A 19138-nucleotide genomic window follows, 5' to 3' on the forward strand; every position below is an offset into this window, starting at 1 on the left:
AGGGGGAAGAGGGAATCATAGGTTCGAAGACAGATCAGGCACCAGAGTGACCTCGAGTGATCTAAAGGGATAACACCAATTGGCAAGCTAAGCAATAGTGGAGGGACCACCTCGAATGCCCATTCCTGATAATGAACTTGATGTCTATAACCACCCGGGAGCCTTCATCCTGTGACTGATGGAAGCAGAGGCAAACACACAATTAATCACTGAACTGAACCCAAGGAACCCAGTGACAGAGAGAGAGGAGTGATGAGCAAATTGGCAAAGAATGGGCCGGCAAAACCAGCAGAGACAGCTGATCTGAACATGGGAGAGCTCTTGGATCCCAGACTGATAGTGGGTAGGCCAGCATGGGACTGATCTCGACCCCCCCAAATGTGAGTGTCAGCGAGAAGGCCTGGGCAACCTATGGGGCCCTGAGCTGTGGATCAGTGTCTATCCCTGATATACAAACAGTCTTCGTGAGCCTATAGCACAAAGAGGGATGCTCTCTCACCCTGGACTCTTAGGGAAGTGCCTGGACCCTACCCAGAGTAAAATGACAGACTCTGATATCCCCTATGTGGAAGGATTTGGCAATAGGGTGGGAGGGTGGGGGGAAAGGGGAGTGGGGGAGGAGGGGAGGGAGAGGGAACTGGGATTGACATGTAAAACAAGCTATTTAAAATAAAAAAAATTGAAAAAAAAAGAATTGCTCTAAATCTGCTGTAGGATGAGAGCAGAAAGGTCATGCATTCTTCACAACCAGGCTGACATGGAGACTGGTCTTTGAACTGACTGGATTAAACACCTCACACTGATACTCTCCAGCATCCCCCTTCTTGACAGGATCTATGCTGAGTCGGCACTTTGTTCGGGACAGCGTTATCCTCTGTGAGCTGCAGAGTTCTGTTATTGAAGATCCAAGGGATGGAGATGCCAGTATCACCTGAGAGGCAGGTGAGGACCACAGAGTTCTGTGCTGTAACTGTGGTGCTGGTGATTCGGATAAACGGCTGGGTCACAGGCTCTGTGAAGCAAAAGAGGGAGAGGAAATGATAATAATTCTTAAAAGATCTTGACCAGCTCCTCTGTAGTCATTGGACACTTAATAAACCCTCCAGGGTGAAGACATTGGGGTTATGACAATAAAGAGATTTTTTTGTGGTTTAGGTCTGTCACCCATGGCCTGTGTGACCCTAGTTTGGCCTCTGTGTTTCCTGGTCTGTTTCCCTTCACCAGTGCGCACAGTGCATGATCATTGTCAGGGCTCTGAATTAATCTTAGATATGAGCAATGATCTGACCTTGGGATGGAGAGCTGCCCAAATCAGCATTATCTTTTACTATTTACCCGTAGAAGAGAATTCCCTAGGCTGGACCCCTAAGGACAAGGAGCTTCCTGGGACCTGTCTCATCTGTCCCTCCCTTGGGCAGCCTGGCCTTCCTCAAAAGTCTCCTAACCCCATAAGAAGGGTTGGTTTTTTCCAGGCACCTGTCCATTGAGGTGTACAAGATGCCCAGGTAACCTAGTTAATTGTAGCTGTGATGGCAGTACACATTTGGTTCCACATTCTATGGGTGTTAGTCAGGTAAAGCCTTGTTCCATGTCAGTGCTGACAGGAAGTCAAATTCCAGCCCTGCAGACAAGCTCTCCATGGTCAGCTGGAGTTGAGTCAGGAACAGAGGTCTGGATCCAGGGCTTCCTGATGTTCACCTCACCATGATGAAAACATAGTTTCGCTAATAGACCATGCCTGATTCCCATGAAGTCTTGCTCAAGGACATGGTTATAATGAGAATCCCAATATTTTGAGGTTGACAGACATCTTTGGGCTGAGTTACTCAGCACAAAGCCTTCTCCACAGGTAGAGTCAGGTGAGAGATTCTGGTCTGTTTTAGTAAGTCTACCCAATGTGTGTCCTGCACTAAGTACCAAAACCCCAATATGGAGACAGAATGTAGAGGGGACACAATCAGTCCACAACAATAAGTCCTGCGTGTGTAAAGGGAAATGAACCCCACCAGAGTCCAGAGGCCATAAAGAATCACTTACTGAATATGTGGAGGTACACATGTGCTTCTTGAGTTTCAAACTGTGTATTTAAGGTTCGAAGGGTGTAGAATCCAGTGTCCTTCTGGGTGGTGTTTTGGAGCAGTAGGGATCCATTGGGGCACAGAGTCTCTCTACCACTGTGTGCAGGTCCCAGCAAACTTTTATCAGCAGTTACCACCTTCCATGCAATTTCATGTCTGCTGACAATGGTTACCCCTTTGTACCAGGAAAAGGCTCGAAGGTTGTCTGGGATATTATGAGCCAGCAGGAGAGCATTTTCCCCTTCAACAACATTGGGTGGTACTACTCAACAGAGAGCTGGCCAGCACTGGGAGGAAGCCTGCAGGCTAAATGAAGGGTAGAAGGAAAGAGAAACAAATCCATCAATACCAATACTTTGGTGTTTGATGAAAAGTTGAGTCCTGATTACTGATACGCTTACACTATCATTCAGGTGAGGTGAGTGGGAGCAGCTATCAAACTCAGAGTAAGGAAATAAACAAATGACCTCTGTGACCTCTGTGCACCTGACTGTGTCACTTCCCGTGTGGAGAGCTGTTTCCTCCTGTGTTTATACACTCGCTGTTCTCACATGTGTGCTCACACTCAGAAAATGTGGGTGTCTTCCCACACTTTTTCCTCTGCAGACCTCAGTCTTCCCATTCTGACCTCTTTGATCTCTTTTATCTCTCTATGTACATTCAACCCCTGACTTCACTCTGAGATGGCTTCTTAGTCTGTCTTCCAGTCCACTAGAGCTGGGGCCTTATTAGAAAAAGTCATCTCCTGAATAGTACTCCATTGTGTAAATGTACCACATTTTCTCTATCCACTCTTCGGTTGAGGGGCATCTAGGTTGCTTCCAAGTTCTGGCTATTACAAATAATGCTGCTATGAACATAGTGGAACAGACATCTTTGTTGTATGAATGGGCATCTTTTGGATATATGCCTAAGAGTGGAGTTGCTGGGTCATATGGCAGGTTTATTCCCATTTTTCTGAGGAGTCTCCATACTGATTTTCAAAGTGGCTGAACCAGTTGGCACTCCCACCAGCAATGGAGGAATGTTCCCCTTTCACCACATCCTCTCCAGCATAAATTGTCGTTGGTGTTTTAATGGAATCCTGAGATTTACAGGCAAATGGATGGCACTAGAAGAAACCATCCTGAGTGAGGTAACACAGTCACAAAAAGAGAAACATGGCATGTACTCTCTTATATATGGATTTTAGACATAAATCTGGGGAGTGCCAGCCTACAATCCCATGGCCAGAGAGTCTGGAAAACAGTAACTTCATTCAGTGGCTGATGGAAGAAGAGGCAGACTCCCACGGCTAAGTACTGAGCTGAACTCAAGAAAGCCAGTAACAGAGAGGGAGGACTGATGACCAAAGGGATTAAGACTGGGCTGGTTTAAACCCCAGAAACAGCTGACCTGACAAAGGTTAAGTCTTGAATCCCAGGCATCAGCCTGGGAATCCAGCATGGGACTGACCAAGACCCCTTGAATGTGGGTGTCAGTGAGGAGGCCTAGGTAATCTATTGAGCCTTGGGCAGCAGATCAGTACTCATCCCGATTATACATATGGACTTTGGACTCCCATCCAACAATGTGAGATGCACTCTCACCCTGAACTCTTGGGGGAGGGTCTAGGCCCTGCCCTGTGTGAAATGACAGACTATGGACACCTCCATGGAGGGCCTCACTCTCCCTGGGGAAAAGAGGGAATAATGGGGGGCTTGGGGGAAGGGCACAGGAGGAGGGGAGGGAAAGGGAGAGGGACCTGGAACTGACTTGTGAAGCAACTTTGTTTCTAATCTAAATTTAAACTGGAAAATAAAAAAATGCTAAAAAAAGAAAAAGCCATCTGATCTTTCTGGAAAGCCCAATACATGAATAGGCTGAGATACACATGGATGGATGGAGGAATGAATGTCCATGGATTTTTATGTCCTGGTATTTATGAAATTCTCATGTGTGGCGTTACTGACACGAGTTACAATTCCAGGTTACATTAACTTATGCATTTGTGTGGAGTGGGTGTGTAGGTGTTGGTGGGTGTGAACACATTGTGCATGATCATGTGTATGCCATCCTGCATGTGTGTCTGAATGCAGGTAACAGTACCTAGAATGCAGCCTTTCCTATCCTTTAGAAGATTCTAGCCAGGCTCTAGCCCTTCCACTTGCACTATCAGATAGTGTTCTCCTCTCCTTTGAACAGGAGTCACTAGTAGGGGCTGCTCCATTTGCAGAGAAGTTCACAGTGGGCCTCCACAGGGCCTGCCATGTGTTATGCCTCCCTCTGTGGAGAACAGCTTTTCCTCCAGCACTTCCCCAATCTTTGTAGATTTCTACGCTCTGAGCTCTGCACTTGACAGGCAGGAGCACTTCTGAGGTTAATGTGAATGTTGTCAAGAATGGGGTCCAAGGGCATTCTCTGTCCTTACAACTCTCAGTCAGGTTCTCTATGTATATTTTTTTTAGTCCTGCAGACCATGCAATGAGCAACAAGGCTGAGGATCATCTCTGTGACCTAGGACAACAACAGCTCCCCCCCAGGGCTGCCTTTTGTTATGTTCTCTCAATGTATCCTTTATGACATGGAATCTAACAGAGCACCTAGCCTGCCTTTGTTCTCAATGATCTAGGAAGTTGGGATTCAATCCCCACAGAAAGGTGTCATTGATGTCTATGAGGGCTGGAAAGGGACCAGATGAGTGATGCCTGGGAAAGAGGACAGATCCACTCTCAATGAAGTCACCAGTCAGGGGCATGAAACCCAGGAGGAGATTCATGAGTATATGAGGCAGGAGGTGACCTGTGTCCTGGAGAGACATTGGTGGCTCCATTAACCTGGGAAGAGTTTCAGAGGGACCCTCTATCTTCCTGTGATGGTTGATCTATGCCATAGGTCTCTGCATGTCCTCATTGGGATGCAACTGACATCTGTCTAGTTGAAGTCCTCATGGGACATATCCGGAGGTAGTGGGTGGTAACATAGGGTCCTCTGGCAGAGAAGTGTGCTTAGAAACACAGGAAGCAACCAGGATGTCTAAGAAGACTGCAAGTGACCTCCAGATCTATAGGGACATGGATGGAAGGTAGGCTACAATTAAGCTTATGGCTCCTGAAAATATTTTTCTAGGTATTGATTTTATGTTCTTCTATAGCCACCTAATGATTACTAGAGGAACTGTCCCTCCTGTGTGGGAGCTGTGCAGATCAGTACCTTTGTTACTGTTTACCTGCAGGAGAGAATTCCAGAATTGGACCCTAGAGGACAATTGTTTGCAAAAAGGATTCTGCCCCTTGTTACTCCCCTTGGGGTTCATGACCTTCCTGTAAGGTCTAATAATTCCATCAGCACAGTTACTCAGCTGTCTGGGAACCTGGCTGGCTATTCTCTTCATGCGCTATCTCTGTGTAAGAAATTCAGGTGACCTAAGCTAACTATAGCTTCCATGACTCTGCACTAGCTGGTTTCACACACAAGTATAGCCTTGTTCCTGTTAGCTCAAAATCAAGCAATAACTTAAAGCTCCTGAGTATCACCTGGAGTCTAGTCAGAGATAGAATTTTGCAGTCAGGGCTTCCTGGTGTTCTCTGTGATGATCCCATGACTTCATCTCCCATGACCTTACTGAATCCCACAGTATCTTTCTGGGGATTGTGTATGGTGAGGGATCCAGGTGTTTTGGCTGCAGTTGGCATCCTGGGGTTGAGTTTACCAAGTACAGGACCTCAACTCTACAGGTAAAGACAGGTGTAGGGTTCTGATACATTACAGTTTGTCTGTTCCATGTGTGTCCTGCAGTATGTGTCCAAAACTCTGAGTGGGGAAACAATTGGGGGGGTATTAGCAGTCACAGCCCAATCCTAGAAGTTCAGTGTAGGATAAGCCACACCCAGCAGCTGGAGTCCATAGAGAAACACTTACTGGAGACATGGAGTTGTACATGTGCTTTTTCAGTTTTGAAATCTCTGTTTAAAGTTGTAGTGTATAGATTCCTACATCTCTCTCCATGATATCCTGGAGCAGAAGGGATCCATTGGGGTACATCATAGTTCTTCTGCTGTAGGCAGGCCCCTGGGTGATGTAATCCACGACTCTGCTGTATTCTGCAATTTTAAAACCCTGGGTGCTATACAATGATTTGTACCAGGCAAAGGCTAGCAGATCTTCTGGCAGATTGTGAACAAGGAGAAGAATGCTTTCCCCTTTAACAGCATTCTGTGGCACTGGCTCTATCATAAGTTGGACAGAAGTGAGAAGGTTACAGCACCCAGAAAGTGAGGCTGAAAGACAAAAGGAAAAACAGTTATCACAAGGATCATTGTACTTGGTGGAAAGATAGCAACCTTCATCCTAAATAGATGGGTTCATCACTCAGTCTAAAGATGTGTTTCTGACCAACATATTCGATGTCAACAACATGACCTTCATTTCCTCAGTTCCCATGAATATATCATTTCCTCTACATGGAACTCTCTCCTGGTGTGTCTATACAGCTACCCCTCACTGCCCTCAGTCAAACACTGCACACTGAAGTTGGAATGAGGCCTCCTCTGAACTTTATCTTCACAAAGCAGACATCTTCATTCTATACCTATTTTGTCTCAGTTTCCTTTGTGCCTCCAGTCAACCTCTGACTTCAACTTCTACATATTCTTGCTGCTCTGCTCTGAATCGCACAAATCGAGGACTGGATAAGGGCCAGAAATCTGATAGTCTTGGCAAGATCAGGTTTAGAAAAGACTTACATTCTAGGATGACTGGTTTTGTGTCAATATCACGCAAGCTACACCCAATTTGAAAGATTAGGATACAATTGAAAATGCCATCACCATATGGTCTGTGGGCAAATCTCTAGTACTAAGTTTTAAACTAATGATTGATGTGAGAGGGCCTGGCCCACTGAAAGCAGTTCTGCTCCTATCCTAAGAGATCCAGGGTGACATAAGAGACAAGACTGAGCAAGCAATGAAGAACAAACTAATAGGCATCACTCCTCCACTGTCTCTGTATCTGTTCCTAGATTTTATTTATGAAACTCATGTTTGGAGAAAATAAATGCCCCACTTTGACATGGACAACCAAAACCATTGCTCCCATTCAGCACTAAGAGGAATTAATAGTCTAACCTTGGCAAAATGTCCCCTATAGGCACCAGCAGTTGAGCCTAGGACAATTGAGTGTGGTCAAGATTTCCTTGTGATTGCTTCTATGTTAAGATGCCATGGCTACCTCAAGCAGCCCTTCCTAATGTCGACATGGTCTTTCTTACTGAAATGTGAATTGAGATCCCCATGATACTGAGCATAATCTGACATTTTAGGCTTAGTTATTTTGCATCAAGGACTTTCTTTCTTAATTTCATATAAATTAAAACAATCTTATTTTACATACAAATCATACCAATTCCAGTACCCTCTTCCTCCCATCCCCACATGCCTTCCATCAAATTCCCTTCCCACACCCATTCACTCCCCAGGGAGGGTGAGGCTTCTCATGAGGAATCATCAAAGTCTGACACCTCATTTGGGGAAGGACCTAGGCCCTCCCCTGTGTATCTATGCTGAGACTGTATCCCTCCATAGCAAATGGGCTTCCAAAACCCATGTGTGCCCTAGGCATAAATATTGGTTCCACTGGCAGAGGCTTCATAAACAGCTCAAGACTTTCAACTGACACTATGTTCAGGGCGCCTGGTTTGGTACTATGTTGGTTCCCAAGATGTCAGACTTGGGTTTGTGATCAAGTCAGCAGTTTTTGTGGATTTCCACATCATGGTTTTAACCCTTTTGCTTATCACTCCTCTCTCTATGACTGGAATCCTGCAGCTTGGGTTAGTGCTTGGCTGTGAATATCTACTTCTGCTTCCATGAACAACTGGATGAATGCTCTAGGATGGTATTTAAGGGAGTCATCAATCTCATTATAGGGGAAGGGTATTTAAGGTATCCTCTACACTATTGGTTAGGTTCTTCTGGATCCCTGGATATTTCCATAGTGCCAGATTTCTGTTTAAACCTATAATGTCTCTCACTATTAAGGTATCTCTTTTCTTGCTCTCCTTCTCTATTCTCCCCCCAACTTGATCTTCCTGATCCCACATTTTCACACAAGAGAAAGAACTGTATTACAATAATGAAAAGTCTTTAAAGAAAGAAATTAAAGAAGATATCAGAGAATGGAAAGGTCTCCCATGCTCTTGGATAGCTAGGATCAGCATAGTAAAAATGACAATCTTACCAAAGCAATCTACAGATTCAATGCAATCCCTATAAAAATCCCAGCACAATTATTCTCACAGACCTTGAAAGAACAATACTCAACTTTATATGGTAAACAGTAAAACCTAGGATAGCCAATATAACCCTGACAAAATAAAGGAACTTCTGGAGGAATCAGCATCACTTATTTCAAGCTCTGCTCTATAGCTACAGTAATGAAAACAGCTTGGTATTAGCACAAAAATAGACAAGTAGACCAATGGAATCAAATAGAAGACCCAGATATTAATCCACAAATCTATGAATACCTGTTTTATGACAAAGAAGCTACAATTATACAATGTAAAAAGAAAGTATCTTCAGCAAATGCTGCTGGCATTAACTGGATGCTGAATTGTGGAAGATTGTAGATAAATTCATATCTATTTCCATGCACAAAATTTAAGTCCAAATGGATCAAAGACCTTAACATAAATTCAGCCACATTAAACCTCTTAGAAGAGTAGGTGGGAAGTACCCTTGAACAAATTGTTATAGAAGACCACATCCTGAGCATAGCATCAAGGACCTTCTTGACAGAGGGGGAGTCAGATGATGTAGCATGATCTATCACCATTTGTCTCCATCATGTGTGTCCACCAGTAAGTGTTCAAACACCAACATGGAGACACTATACACAGGCTGTAAAAGACAATGCTATGTGTCTGAATATCACATAACACCGAATGATCACAGAGAATCACTTACTGTCTACCCGGAGTTGTACATGCACTACTCCAACTTTCAGATCCGTGGTTAGAGTTCGTAGGGTATAGAATCCAGTGTCATTCCTAGTGACATTCTGGAGCAGCAGGGATCCATTGCTGTACACTGTCTCTGTACCACTGTGTGCAAGGCCCAGCATACTTGAATTTGTGGCTATTATGTGCTGGGCAATCTCATGGTTCTTGAACATATTCTCTCCTTTGTACCAGAAAAAAGGCTCAAAGATTCTCTGGGAGATTGTGAGCCACTAATAGAGCACTTCCCCCTTCAGCAACTCTGGGTGGAACTGATTCAATATTGAGCTCATCAGAGATGGGATGGTGCCAACAATGGGAGGCTAGAAGGGAAGAAAGATACATTAGATGTAGGATTTGTATTCACCTAAATTGAGGCCCTGTGTCCTGAGCAGGTGTGTCTATTGCTCAACCAAGAGGTGTCTTACTAGTTGAGTCAGGACATGACCTCTATGCATTCAGTGTCTCTGCACATTTCATTATTTCTTTATTACACTCTCTGATCAGTTGTTAACATGGCCCCAGCTTACTGCCCTCAGACCCCTGCTCACATTTACTCTAGATTGGTGTTAGGGGGATGACTTCCTGGCTTGTTTTCCTATAAACCCTAACACCTGACTCTCTAACTTTTATGTTGTTTATGTTTTTTCATCTTGTGGTTCTAACCAACAGCTGACTTCACCTTTGAGTTTTCTTTACTGGACTATCTTCAGTTCCACCTGGAATATACTGTTGTGAAGACCAGGGTTAATCTCATTTTTGGAAGCCACAGCTGTGGAGGATGAATGGAGAATTAATGAATGAATGAATGAACATGAGAATAAGCAACAAATATTCCAAGGTTCATCATGTCCTGGGTTTTATTTAATTTTTAATATTTATTTCCATTTCAAGTGTTCATGAATGCATGGAGGTGTGAACACATGTGCATTCCAACATAGATGTGTATATTACTGGCTGCATGCCACAGTATGTGTGTGGCAGAGGACAACTTTGAGGAGTGAGAGGGAGGGTTCTCTGCTTCTACCACATGGGAGCTGGGGACTAAACTCAGATCACTGGGCATGGCAGAATTTGCCTTCACTTAACAAGACACCTCACTGACCCACCCAAGTTAGATTCTTTTCTTTGTCACCTGTCATATTTGGGAATGTCAATTTCAAGAATATAGCAGCCAACCTGATTGTCACTGAATAAAAACCAATCTGACTTTCAACCCTACCCATTATCATTTCCTGTGCACTGACAACTTCTTGATTCTGGAACGCTATCTCCCTCTATGTAACCTCTACTAAGGTTGCAAGCAGACACATTTATTCTCCTTCAGACTCTTGTCCTCCTTAGAGACTATGCTCAGGGCCTGAACTCCCCCTTCCATATATGACCATGGAACTCTCTTCACTTTGAGACTAACCCTTGCCCATGCTGTCCCTTGGACTATGTGGGGATCTTGATTTCTTGGAAAAGGTGGGGCCTCCAATGGATCCAGTACTGCTCCCTCCCTCCCAGAATCAACTGTTCTAGAGTCAGCTCTGCTGTCCCAAAATCAGTTCTGCTATCCTGCAGTCAGCTCTGCTTTCCTGGGGTCAGCTCTGATGTACCTGAGTCAGCCCTGGTGTGCTGTCCCCTTCTGGGCTAAGCATACTACAAGTAAGATGCCCATCAAAGAGCTGCATGGACTGTAGATGGGTCCTTGTCCAAGGCACTTTCCCTCTTCTTCTTGACATTGCTTGGTGATTCTCTTCCCAAATCTTTCTATGTTTCAGACCACACGGTTACCAATGGGCCAGTAATCAACCCTGTGTCCCAAAGTCCAACAGCTTACATTGTGTCTGACCCTCTGCTGTGTCCTGGTCTTGGCTCTGTAGCACCAAAGAGGGGACTCTCTCATCTCTATGCATTCTGTGATTCCAAAATTTCTGCTGTATACCCAGTGGTCCTAGTGACCCCAATGCTCTGGTGAGGTGGAATTTGCTCTCATAAGAAGGTGACAGATGTCTGTGATGGCTGGAAAGGCACCACCTGAGTGATGGCAGGGGAAGGACACTCATTGCTTATCACTAGGGTGACCATTCAAAGTCAGATCCAGGACAGACATCTAGGAACAGTGGTATCAGGAGATCCATGTCTTGTCTGTTGAGAAGGTCACCTGTGTCCTGGAAAGGTGTGGACTCACCCTGCCGTTTAGGGTTTCAAATGGAAACCTGAATTCCAGCCTCTTTTGTTGGCTGAGGTATGGTTTGGGATTGCCCATGTCCACCCTGATGTTTTAGGAACATCTCTATCCTTCCCTTGGTAATTCCCCTGTGGTTACCCTCTCTTTCCCTATGCTAGAAAGCTGAACATGGTCCCTGAGCATAGTACTTTTCTAAGACAAAGGAAGTACTAGTAGGTCAGATTGGTCTATGGAAGGGACCTGCAGGTGTATTGGGACTGAAATGGAAATCACATAAATTTCTTTCATCTTCTCCAGGAAATCAGTACTTCAGGGTTTGACTGTGAGGTAATATCACTCCCTGGTGATCAATAGGATGACTGAAGCTTATGTCTGGGAAATGTAAAGACCATCAGAGCCTGTTACTATTTGACTGCATGAGGAAATTCCCTGGGGGAGACTCCAGAGGACAAGCAAATACCAGGTGAACCTGTGTTCTCTGTTCTTCACCTTGGGTACCATGGTCTTCCTGTGAAATTTCATAAGTTCATCAGAAGAGTTGGTGGATGGCCTGGGCACCAGTCTACCTGTCCCCTCAATGCTGAGTCTCAGAAGGAGGTTCCCAGGTGATCTAGCTTGATTGTGACACTCAGAACAGTGCACTAGTTGGGTTCACATGCTGTGAAATATGGAAATCCAAAAACTATTGTTCCTTCTCAGCTCCATAAGGAAGTAAGAGTCCAAACCTGGCAAAATACTTTCCAAGGTCACTTGTAATCAAGCCTGAAGAGAGATTGAATCAGGGAATCCTGGTGCTCACCTCTCTCTGAGGATCGCAAGGTATGCCTGATGCCATCAGGGTCCCTTTCAGTACCATATTCATGGTGAGAATGCCAAAGACAAGACAGAGTCTAATACACTTGCAATGACTTACCCTTTCTCCACACACACACACACACACACACACACACACACACACACACACGCATGCACGCACGCACACATGCACACCTACCTCTGATGGTTGAGTCAGGGCAGGAGTCTCATCTATGGCCATTTGTCTCTAGTATATGTGTTCTGCACTAAATGATCAAACACCAAGATGGGACACAGTACAGAATGAAGGTATGAACAGATCAGACAAGAGTATCCTGTGTGTGTACACATAACCCAGGACTGAGTGATCACAAGAAATCACTTACCGTCCAACTGGAGTTGCACATGTGCTAATTCAGTTTTCAGATCTGCACTCAGAGTTCGTAGGGTATAAAATCCAGTGCCATGCCAGGTGACATTCTGGAGCAGCAGGGATCCATTGCTGTACATTATCTCTCTACCACTGTGTGCAGGGCCTAACAGAGATGAATTTGTGGGTATTATGTGCCGGGAAACCTCAAGGTTCTTGAAAACAATTGCTCCTTTGTACCAGAAAAAGGCTCGAAGATTCTCTGGGAGATTGTGAACCACTAGAAGAACACTTGCTACTTCTGCAACACTGGATGGTACTGATTCAATAGTGAGCTGGGCACAGGGGGAAGGGCACCCACAATGGGAGGCTGTAAGGTAAGATTGAGATCAATCAATAACTGGACCTTTGTATTTGGCTAAGGTGAGGCCCTGTGTCCCGAGCTTGGCTTAGGTGTGTGAGTGGGTGTCTTACTGTCATTTACTGACTTCCATGTCTTCAGGTGCCCTACACTTGTCATTCCCTATGTGTGGCACTCTCTGCTCAGGTGTCAACATGACCCTGGCTCACCACCCTCAGATCCCTGCTCACATTCAGTGTAGATTGGTGTTGGGGGGATGACTTCCTGGCATCTTTCCCTCTAGACCATGACACCTGACTGGATGACTTTTTGTTGTTTATGTTCTTTACTCTTGTGTTTCCAGTCAACATTTGATTTCACCTTCGAGCCACTGGGACTATGGAATCGTGAGAACCTGGATTTGTCATATATTTCTTTTAAAGAAATGGTGCCTGGATAATGTGGTGTTGCCTTGCTTATGATAAATAAAGATTGTCTGAAGATGAAGCAAATATGTATAGCTATTGAGTCACTTCCCTGATAAGCACCATCTTGAGTTTTTCCTCTGGGATGTCAAGCCTATAACATCAGACTTCAGATTACTGTGTACATACTGATTAAGTTTGGATAAGAACTGCCACCCACTTTCATTACTCTTTCAGATTCACCAAGAATAAGAATAAACTTCCTGCTGATGAGCCTCTGTCCTCTCCTGTGTCTTCTCCCCTACAAACTGGAGTATCCTCTAAGTCCTTGTCTCCCTTAGGAGACTCCAAACTGAAGATCAGTCCTCTTCTTTCACACAGTGTCAACCTATGGTGTCCTCATCTGTGATCAGGTGTCTCTGAGAGTCAGAAATCCATTGCAGAGGGATACAAGGCTGCATATCCATTCTCTGTGACCTGATACACCCTCCTAATGCAGTACATCTACTCCCCAACTCTGCTATTGTTTCCCTTATACTAGCTGAGACTCCTTCCAGGAGCATCTTCCAGAGATCCATGTGCTGTGGGGTTCTCTGTTTCAAACACTGCTCTGCCCCCTTACTCTGAGTGTCTCCCCATGCTCCTCTCAACTTCTCTCTTTATGCTCCACTCCTCCAGATCACACATGATCAAAAGGGCTGATGAACATCCCTGCATCCTGAGAGAACAGCAGCTCACTCTGGGGCTGCTCTCCTTTGTACCCTGGCCCTTGGTCTGTCAGCACCATAGTGGGGGCCTCTGTACTCCCTGTAGGACACAGAAACCTAGCCTGGCACCCAGTCAGCCCTGCTTTCTAGCTGTGTTGTGGGATCCCACCTAGGTCCCCTCACTGCTTTAGCCCCCAAATAACACACGAGATACTATATTGATTATGAAGCTGTTGGCTGTTATGGTTTCTTAATGGCTAGCTCTGACTTAATTACTAACCCATAACTACTAGTACACATTTTTATAAGGTCTAATCTTAACAAGAATGCCAGACTTGTGTTCGTCCCTCCTGGGATCACATGGGGACTCCAAGCCTTGACTACATTTCCCAGAGTCCTCCTAGACTGACTCCTAGTCCCACCTATCTTGCTTCCCTATTGGCCAACAGTGCTTTATTAACAACCAATAAGAGAGACATATTTACAGAATGACATCTCCCATCACAGCTGCTCTAAAAAGATGGAATATCATCTTAGCTGGAAGGTGACAGAGATGTCTATGGGGCTTCAAAGGGACCAGTTGTGTGGTGCATGGGGGACAGATTCATTCTCAGGGCCTCCTCATTTTGTTCCCTTGGTGCCTTGAGTTTCTTCCAATGAAGTCTCATAAGCTCATCAGAACCATACACTTATGGCCCAGACACTTGTGACCTTAGTCTTAGGAGAACGATATGCACAGGAGACCTGCCTAAGTATAGCTTTCATACCATTGACTCTGCACTCTATGGGATAGTCATCCACATTGTCAATACCATGGGATATGGAGAAAATACAGATCTCTGGCCAAATCCTGAATGCAATAGTCTGAGGATGCATCATTTCAGCTGTTTTTAGATATTGGATCACCTGGGCCACTGCTTCAGGGGGTCTTGCTTGGTTAAACCATATTATTCTGGAAGGAATCCACAACTTTTCATTTCTGCAGAAATAAAAATAAAGCCTCTTTTCCAAAGTAGCATGTCCTTAGACTTGAATTTAGAATTTAAGGCATTTTCAAAATATAAAGTTGTATTAATCCAGCAGCATTTATAATCAAATGTCTGTTAGTAGTTGCTAACTCCTCAGCAATCAAACAATTAAAACAAAACACAATAAGATATACTATCCAGACTCTCTGTGTATTTTCCATCTCCAAGTGTCTTTTTTAATTACTTTATTTATTTTCATTTTTTCATTTTCTGAGACAGAGTCTCTCTGTACTTTTGCTTGTCCTAGAATTCACTCTGTAAATCAGGCTGGCCTTGAAATAACAGAGATCTGCTTGCCTGTGCCTCACGAGCACTCTAGTTCTTTATTTTTTAACCACTTTATTGTTTTTTCTTTTCTCTTCCAAGCCTATTTTGTAACACACTGTAAACCTTTTAGAGGTTTTTCTTCATCTGAATCTGTTTTTGCTGTAAATCTTTATATTTTTCTGGCTATAGGTTTTTTATCTGCTGAACAGCATAACTAAAAGAGCCATGCCATTTTTTGTCACTTATGCTGAGGAAGCCTCTCATAAAGGAGCTGTGAGCTTCTGCTTGTGAAGAAAATGGTGTTGCAAAGAAGTCATGCTTGACAATGTTATCTTGTCTTTAGAATTCCCTTTTAAGCTTTTGTAACGTTTTACACAGAAATTCCTGCCCCACCATTTTGAAAATGCTGGCACCATTTTGTTGTAAAGTTTCCTGAAGCTATTTGAGCCCCCAGTGAATACACAGATGATATATTAATTATAAAACTGTTGGCTTGGGTTTCTTGTTGGCTAGCTGTGTCTTAATCGTTAACCCATAACTACTAACAATCTACGTAGTGTTCATTTACCAGAGAATTCCTGGACCTGCAACTCCTTTACCTGCTGCTTGGCAACTGACTCTGGTGGATACTCCTGTCTACCTTTCCCAGAATTCTTCTCCGTTCCTAGTTCTGCCCATCTTCCTGCTTCACTGGCCATTGGACAAACAGTGTTTTATTCATCAACCAATAAAAGAGACATATATACAGAAGGACATCCCGTATAAGAGAAGAATGCTTTTTCCTTCAGAAGCATACAGAGTCTCTCCCACCATTGCTATTTCAAGTTCTCCCTTAAGGGTTAATGTTAACATTGCTGAGCCTCTGGCATGTGATTTGTCTACTCCCCTACAATCGCTAGGATTCTTCTCACATCTTTGTCCCTCTTGGGAGAATCCAGAAAGTTTATTAATCCTCTCCTCTCCAACACAGTCAACTCATGGTTTTTTTGGCTGTGACCTCAAGCCTCTGAAAGATGAGGTGACCTTTGCAGATGGGTACTGATGGCAACTCCATAGTCTCTGTAGCCTGATCTTAATTCCTTCTGTGGCATGTCGGCTCCAGCACAACTCACAAGCTCTTCTGTCCTTCCTGCATTGGAGCTGAGGATCTTCCCAGGAAGGAGCACCTTCCAGAGCCACATAGGCTGTTATGGGTCTGTGTTCAAAATACTGCTCTGCCTCCTCCACTCTCAGTGTTGCCCCGAGTCCCTCTATCCATCTTTCCTTATGTTTTGGTACCCAAGAACACACAGTGAGAGCCTCTAACATGAGAAAATACCAGCTGCCCCTGAGGACTGCCTTTTGCTTGCTTCTGGCCTTGGTCTCAAAGTACCAAACAAAGAAAGTCTATGCAACTGCATGGGACAGAAACCCAGCTTGGCGCCCAGACTTTATCATGTTCTCAATGCTCTGCAATCATGAAATTTGCTCCCACCAGGAAGGCGAAAGACATATATTTGTGACTCCAAAGGGACCAGATCAGTTGTGTGTGGGGAAGAGAACAAATACATTCTCAGTGGAATCACCAATCAGGTTTCTGACCAAGGACAAATGTTCAGAATGTGTCAGGAGTGTCACATCCTGGGTTTGTGGGAGGAGGTAACTTGACTCCTGGAAAAAGGATGTGAGCTCCTTTGTCCCAGGCAAGATTTTGAGACAAAAATGCTTATGCTTCACTGTTTGCAGACCTGAATAATGGGTCTTCCCATGGGCTTCATGGTCTTTATGAGATGTCTTGGATCTCTGTCTAATAGGTTCCTCTTGGATATCATATAATTCTAAAAGGAAATACACAAAGCGGGAATGGAAGCATGACATTATAGCAGTGTTGCACACACATTCAGAATGCAGTAGGTATAAGACAACTGTTTCCATGATTTATGGGTCTGTAAAAACAGTAGTGGAACCAGGCTCCTAGGTACATTTCTGGTTCAGTCTAAATCTTCTCTGCCAGTTCATTGCTTATCCCAATGACATTCTTGGCAATCATTGGGGTAAGTAAAGCTCATGTCTGGGAGTTGTCCAGATCAGCATAACCTGTAGCCATTTCACTACAGGAGAGAATTCCCTGAGCTGGACACAGAGGGCACTTGTCAGGAGGATATGTGTCACCTCTCCCTGTTCTTATTTTCTCTGACTTTCCTGTAAAGTCTCATAAGCCCATCAGAACATATAGGTAATGAACCGAGTACCTATCAGGCTTAGCTCTCCCTGTTTAGTCTGTGAAGAAGATGTCCAGGATACCTAGACTAACCATCTAGCTCATGGCATGCTTTGGCTGGTTCCAAAGATGTAGGACTTGGACTAGAAAAAAAGCATTGCTTCCTGCCATCAGGAAGTCAAAATTTAATCTTTACCAACTGATTCTCAAGGCCACCTGTTGTTGATTTTGGAACAGAGGTCTGGAGCCAGGGCATCTTGCTGCTCACATCTCTGTGATGATCCCAAAATTTCCTCCATCAGGTCAAATGTTGATTCCCTTTGGGTCTTTCTCAAGGACACATTCCTGATAAGAAGTCCAAGAATCTAGAAAGAGGCTGATGTCCTTGGCTGAGTTACCCACTATCTGTCCCCCTGTCTGCAAAGGGAAATTAAATGAAGATTTCTGACCTATTGCCATTATTCTAAATCATGAGTGTCCTAAACTGAATAACCATATTCAAAAATAAAAATGCACTGCACAGGGGAAGAAGGCATAGACCATTATACTGTGTGTGTCCAATGGAATGAATCCCACCTGGAACCCAGATTCACAAAGAATCACTTACTGTGCACGAAAAGGTACATGGTTGTTGTTGCAATATATACATGTTTATTTAAGGTTCATAGGGTATAGAATCCCGTGTCATTCTTCATGACATTTCTGATCAGCAAAGATCCATTGCAGTACACTGTCTCTCTACCACTGTATACAAGCTCTGGAACACTTAAATCTTGGTTCACTGTATATAATCCAATTACATTGTCTGTAATTTCCACCCCTTTGAACCAGACTAGGGCTACAAGATTCTCTGGCAGATTGTGGACAAGAAGAAGGACGTTTTCTCCTTCAACCACTTTCAATGGGACAGACTCAATGGTGACATGGGCAGTGGTGGTGGAGACGTGCCAGCATGTTAAAAGGGAGGCTAGAAGGGAACAGAAAAAAGAAACAATCAATGTTGAGCAAATGTAATCATCAATTAGCTTATATGTGGGGGTATGAGTGTGTCCGCCCTCCTTGGGAGATACGAGCATCACTCAAATACTCTGACTATGTCATTAACTCGCTTAGAAATACTCTGCTCAGACTTGGAGTCTCCTGACCCTGGGACCACAAGTGTACTAGTCCCATTCAGGCAGACCAAGACATCCAGAGTCTGCTGCCATTGCAGTCTTAGACTCACCTGTACTCACTGGGAGATGGAGAGGCTTAGGCCAATTTGCACCCCACCATAAGAAAGACCTGGGGCCAGAATAAACCATCCAGCATCTGCCACTATTGAAGTCTTGGACAAACCTGTACCCACTTAGAGAGAGCCTTGAACCCATACCCAACAGGAGAGGGAGAGGCCCTACCTGCACCCACCAGAAGAAGGGATTGGAAGACAACAGTATAAGAAAACATTCAAAACAGAAAGACTAATATGACACCACCAGAGTATAGGGGTTCTACACTAGCAATAACTGAACATTCCAAAGCAGATGAATCAGAAGAGGATGACCTTAATAACAACTTTGTGAACATGATAGAGACACTCAAAGAGGAAACAAGAAACTTCATTAAAGAAATGGAAGAAAAAACAAACAAAAATGCAAGAAATTTAGGAAATACAAGCCGGGGCTGGAGAGATGGCTCAGTGGTTAAGAGCACTGCCTACTCTTCCAGAGGTCCTGAGTTCCATTTCCAGTAACCACATGATGGCTCACAACCATCTGTAATGAGATTTGGTGCCCT

The 19138-nt window shown here is 44.2% G+C and overlaps 1 pseudogene; it reads right to left on the reverse strand.

Moving 5' to 3' along the window:
• Positions 1-730: 730 nt before the first annotated feature.
• The window catches only part of LOC101832854, a 36360-nt pseudogene continuing 17952 nt past the window's right edge, over positions 731-19138 (reverse strand).

The sequence above is a fragment of the Mesocricetus auratus genome, unplaced genomic scaffold (genome assembly GCF_017639785.1).
Source record: "Mesocricetus auratus isolate SY011 unplaced genomic scaffold, BCM_Maur_2.0 Super-Scaffold_100038, whole genome shotgun sequence".
In the NCBI taxonomy this organism is placed as follows: Eukaryota; Metazoa; Chordata; class Mammalia; order Rodentia; family Cricetidae; genus Mesocricetus; species Mesocricetus auratus.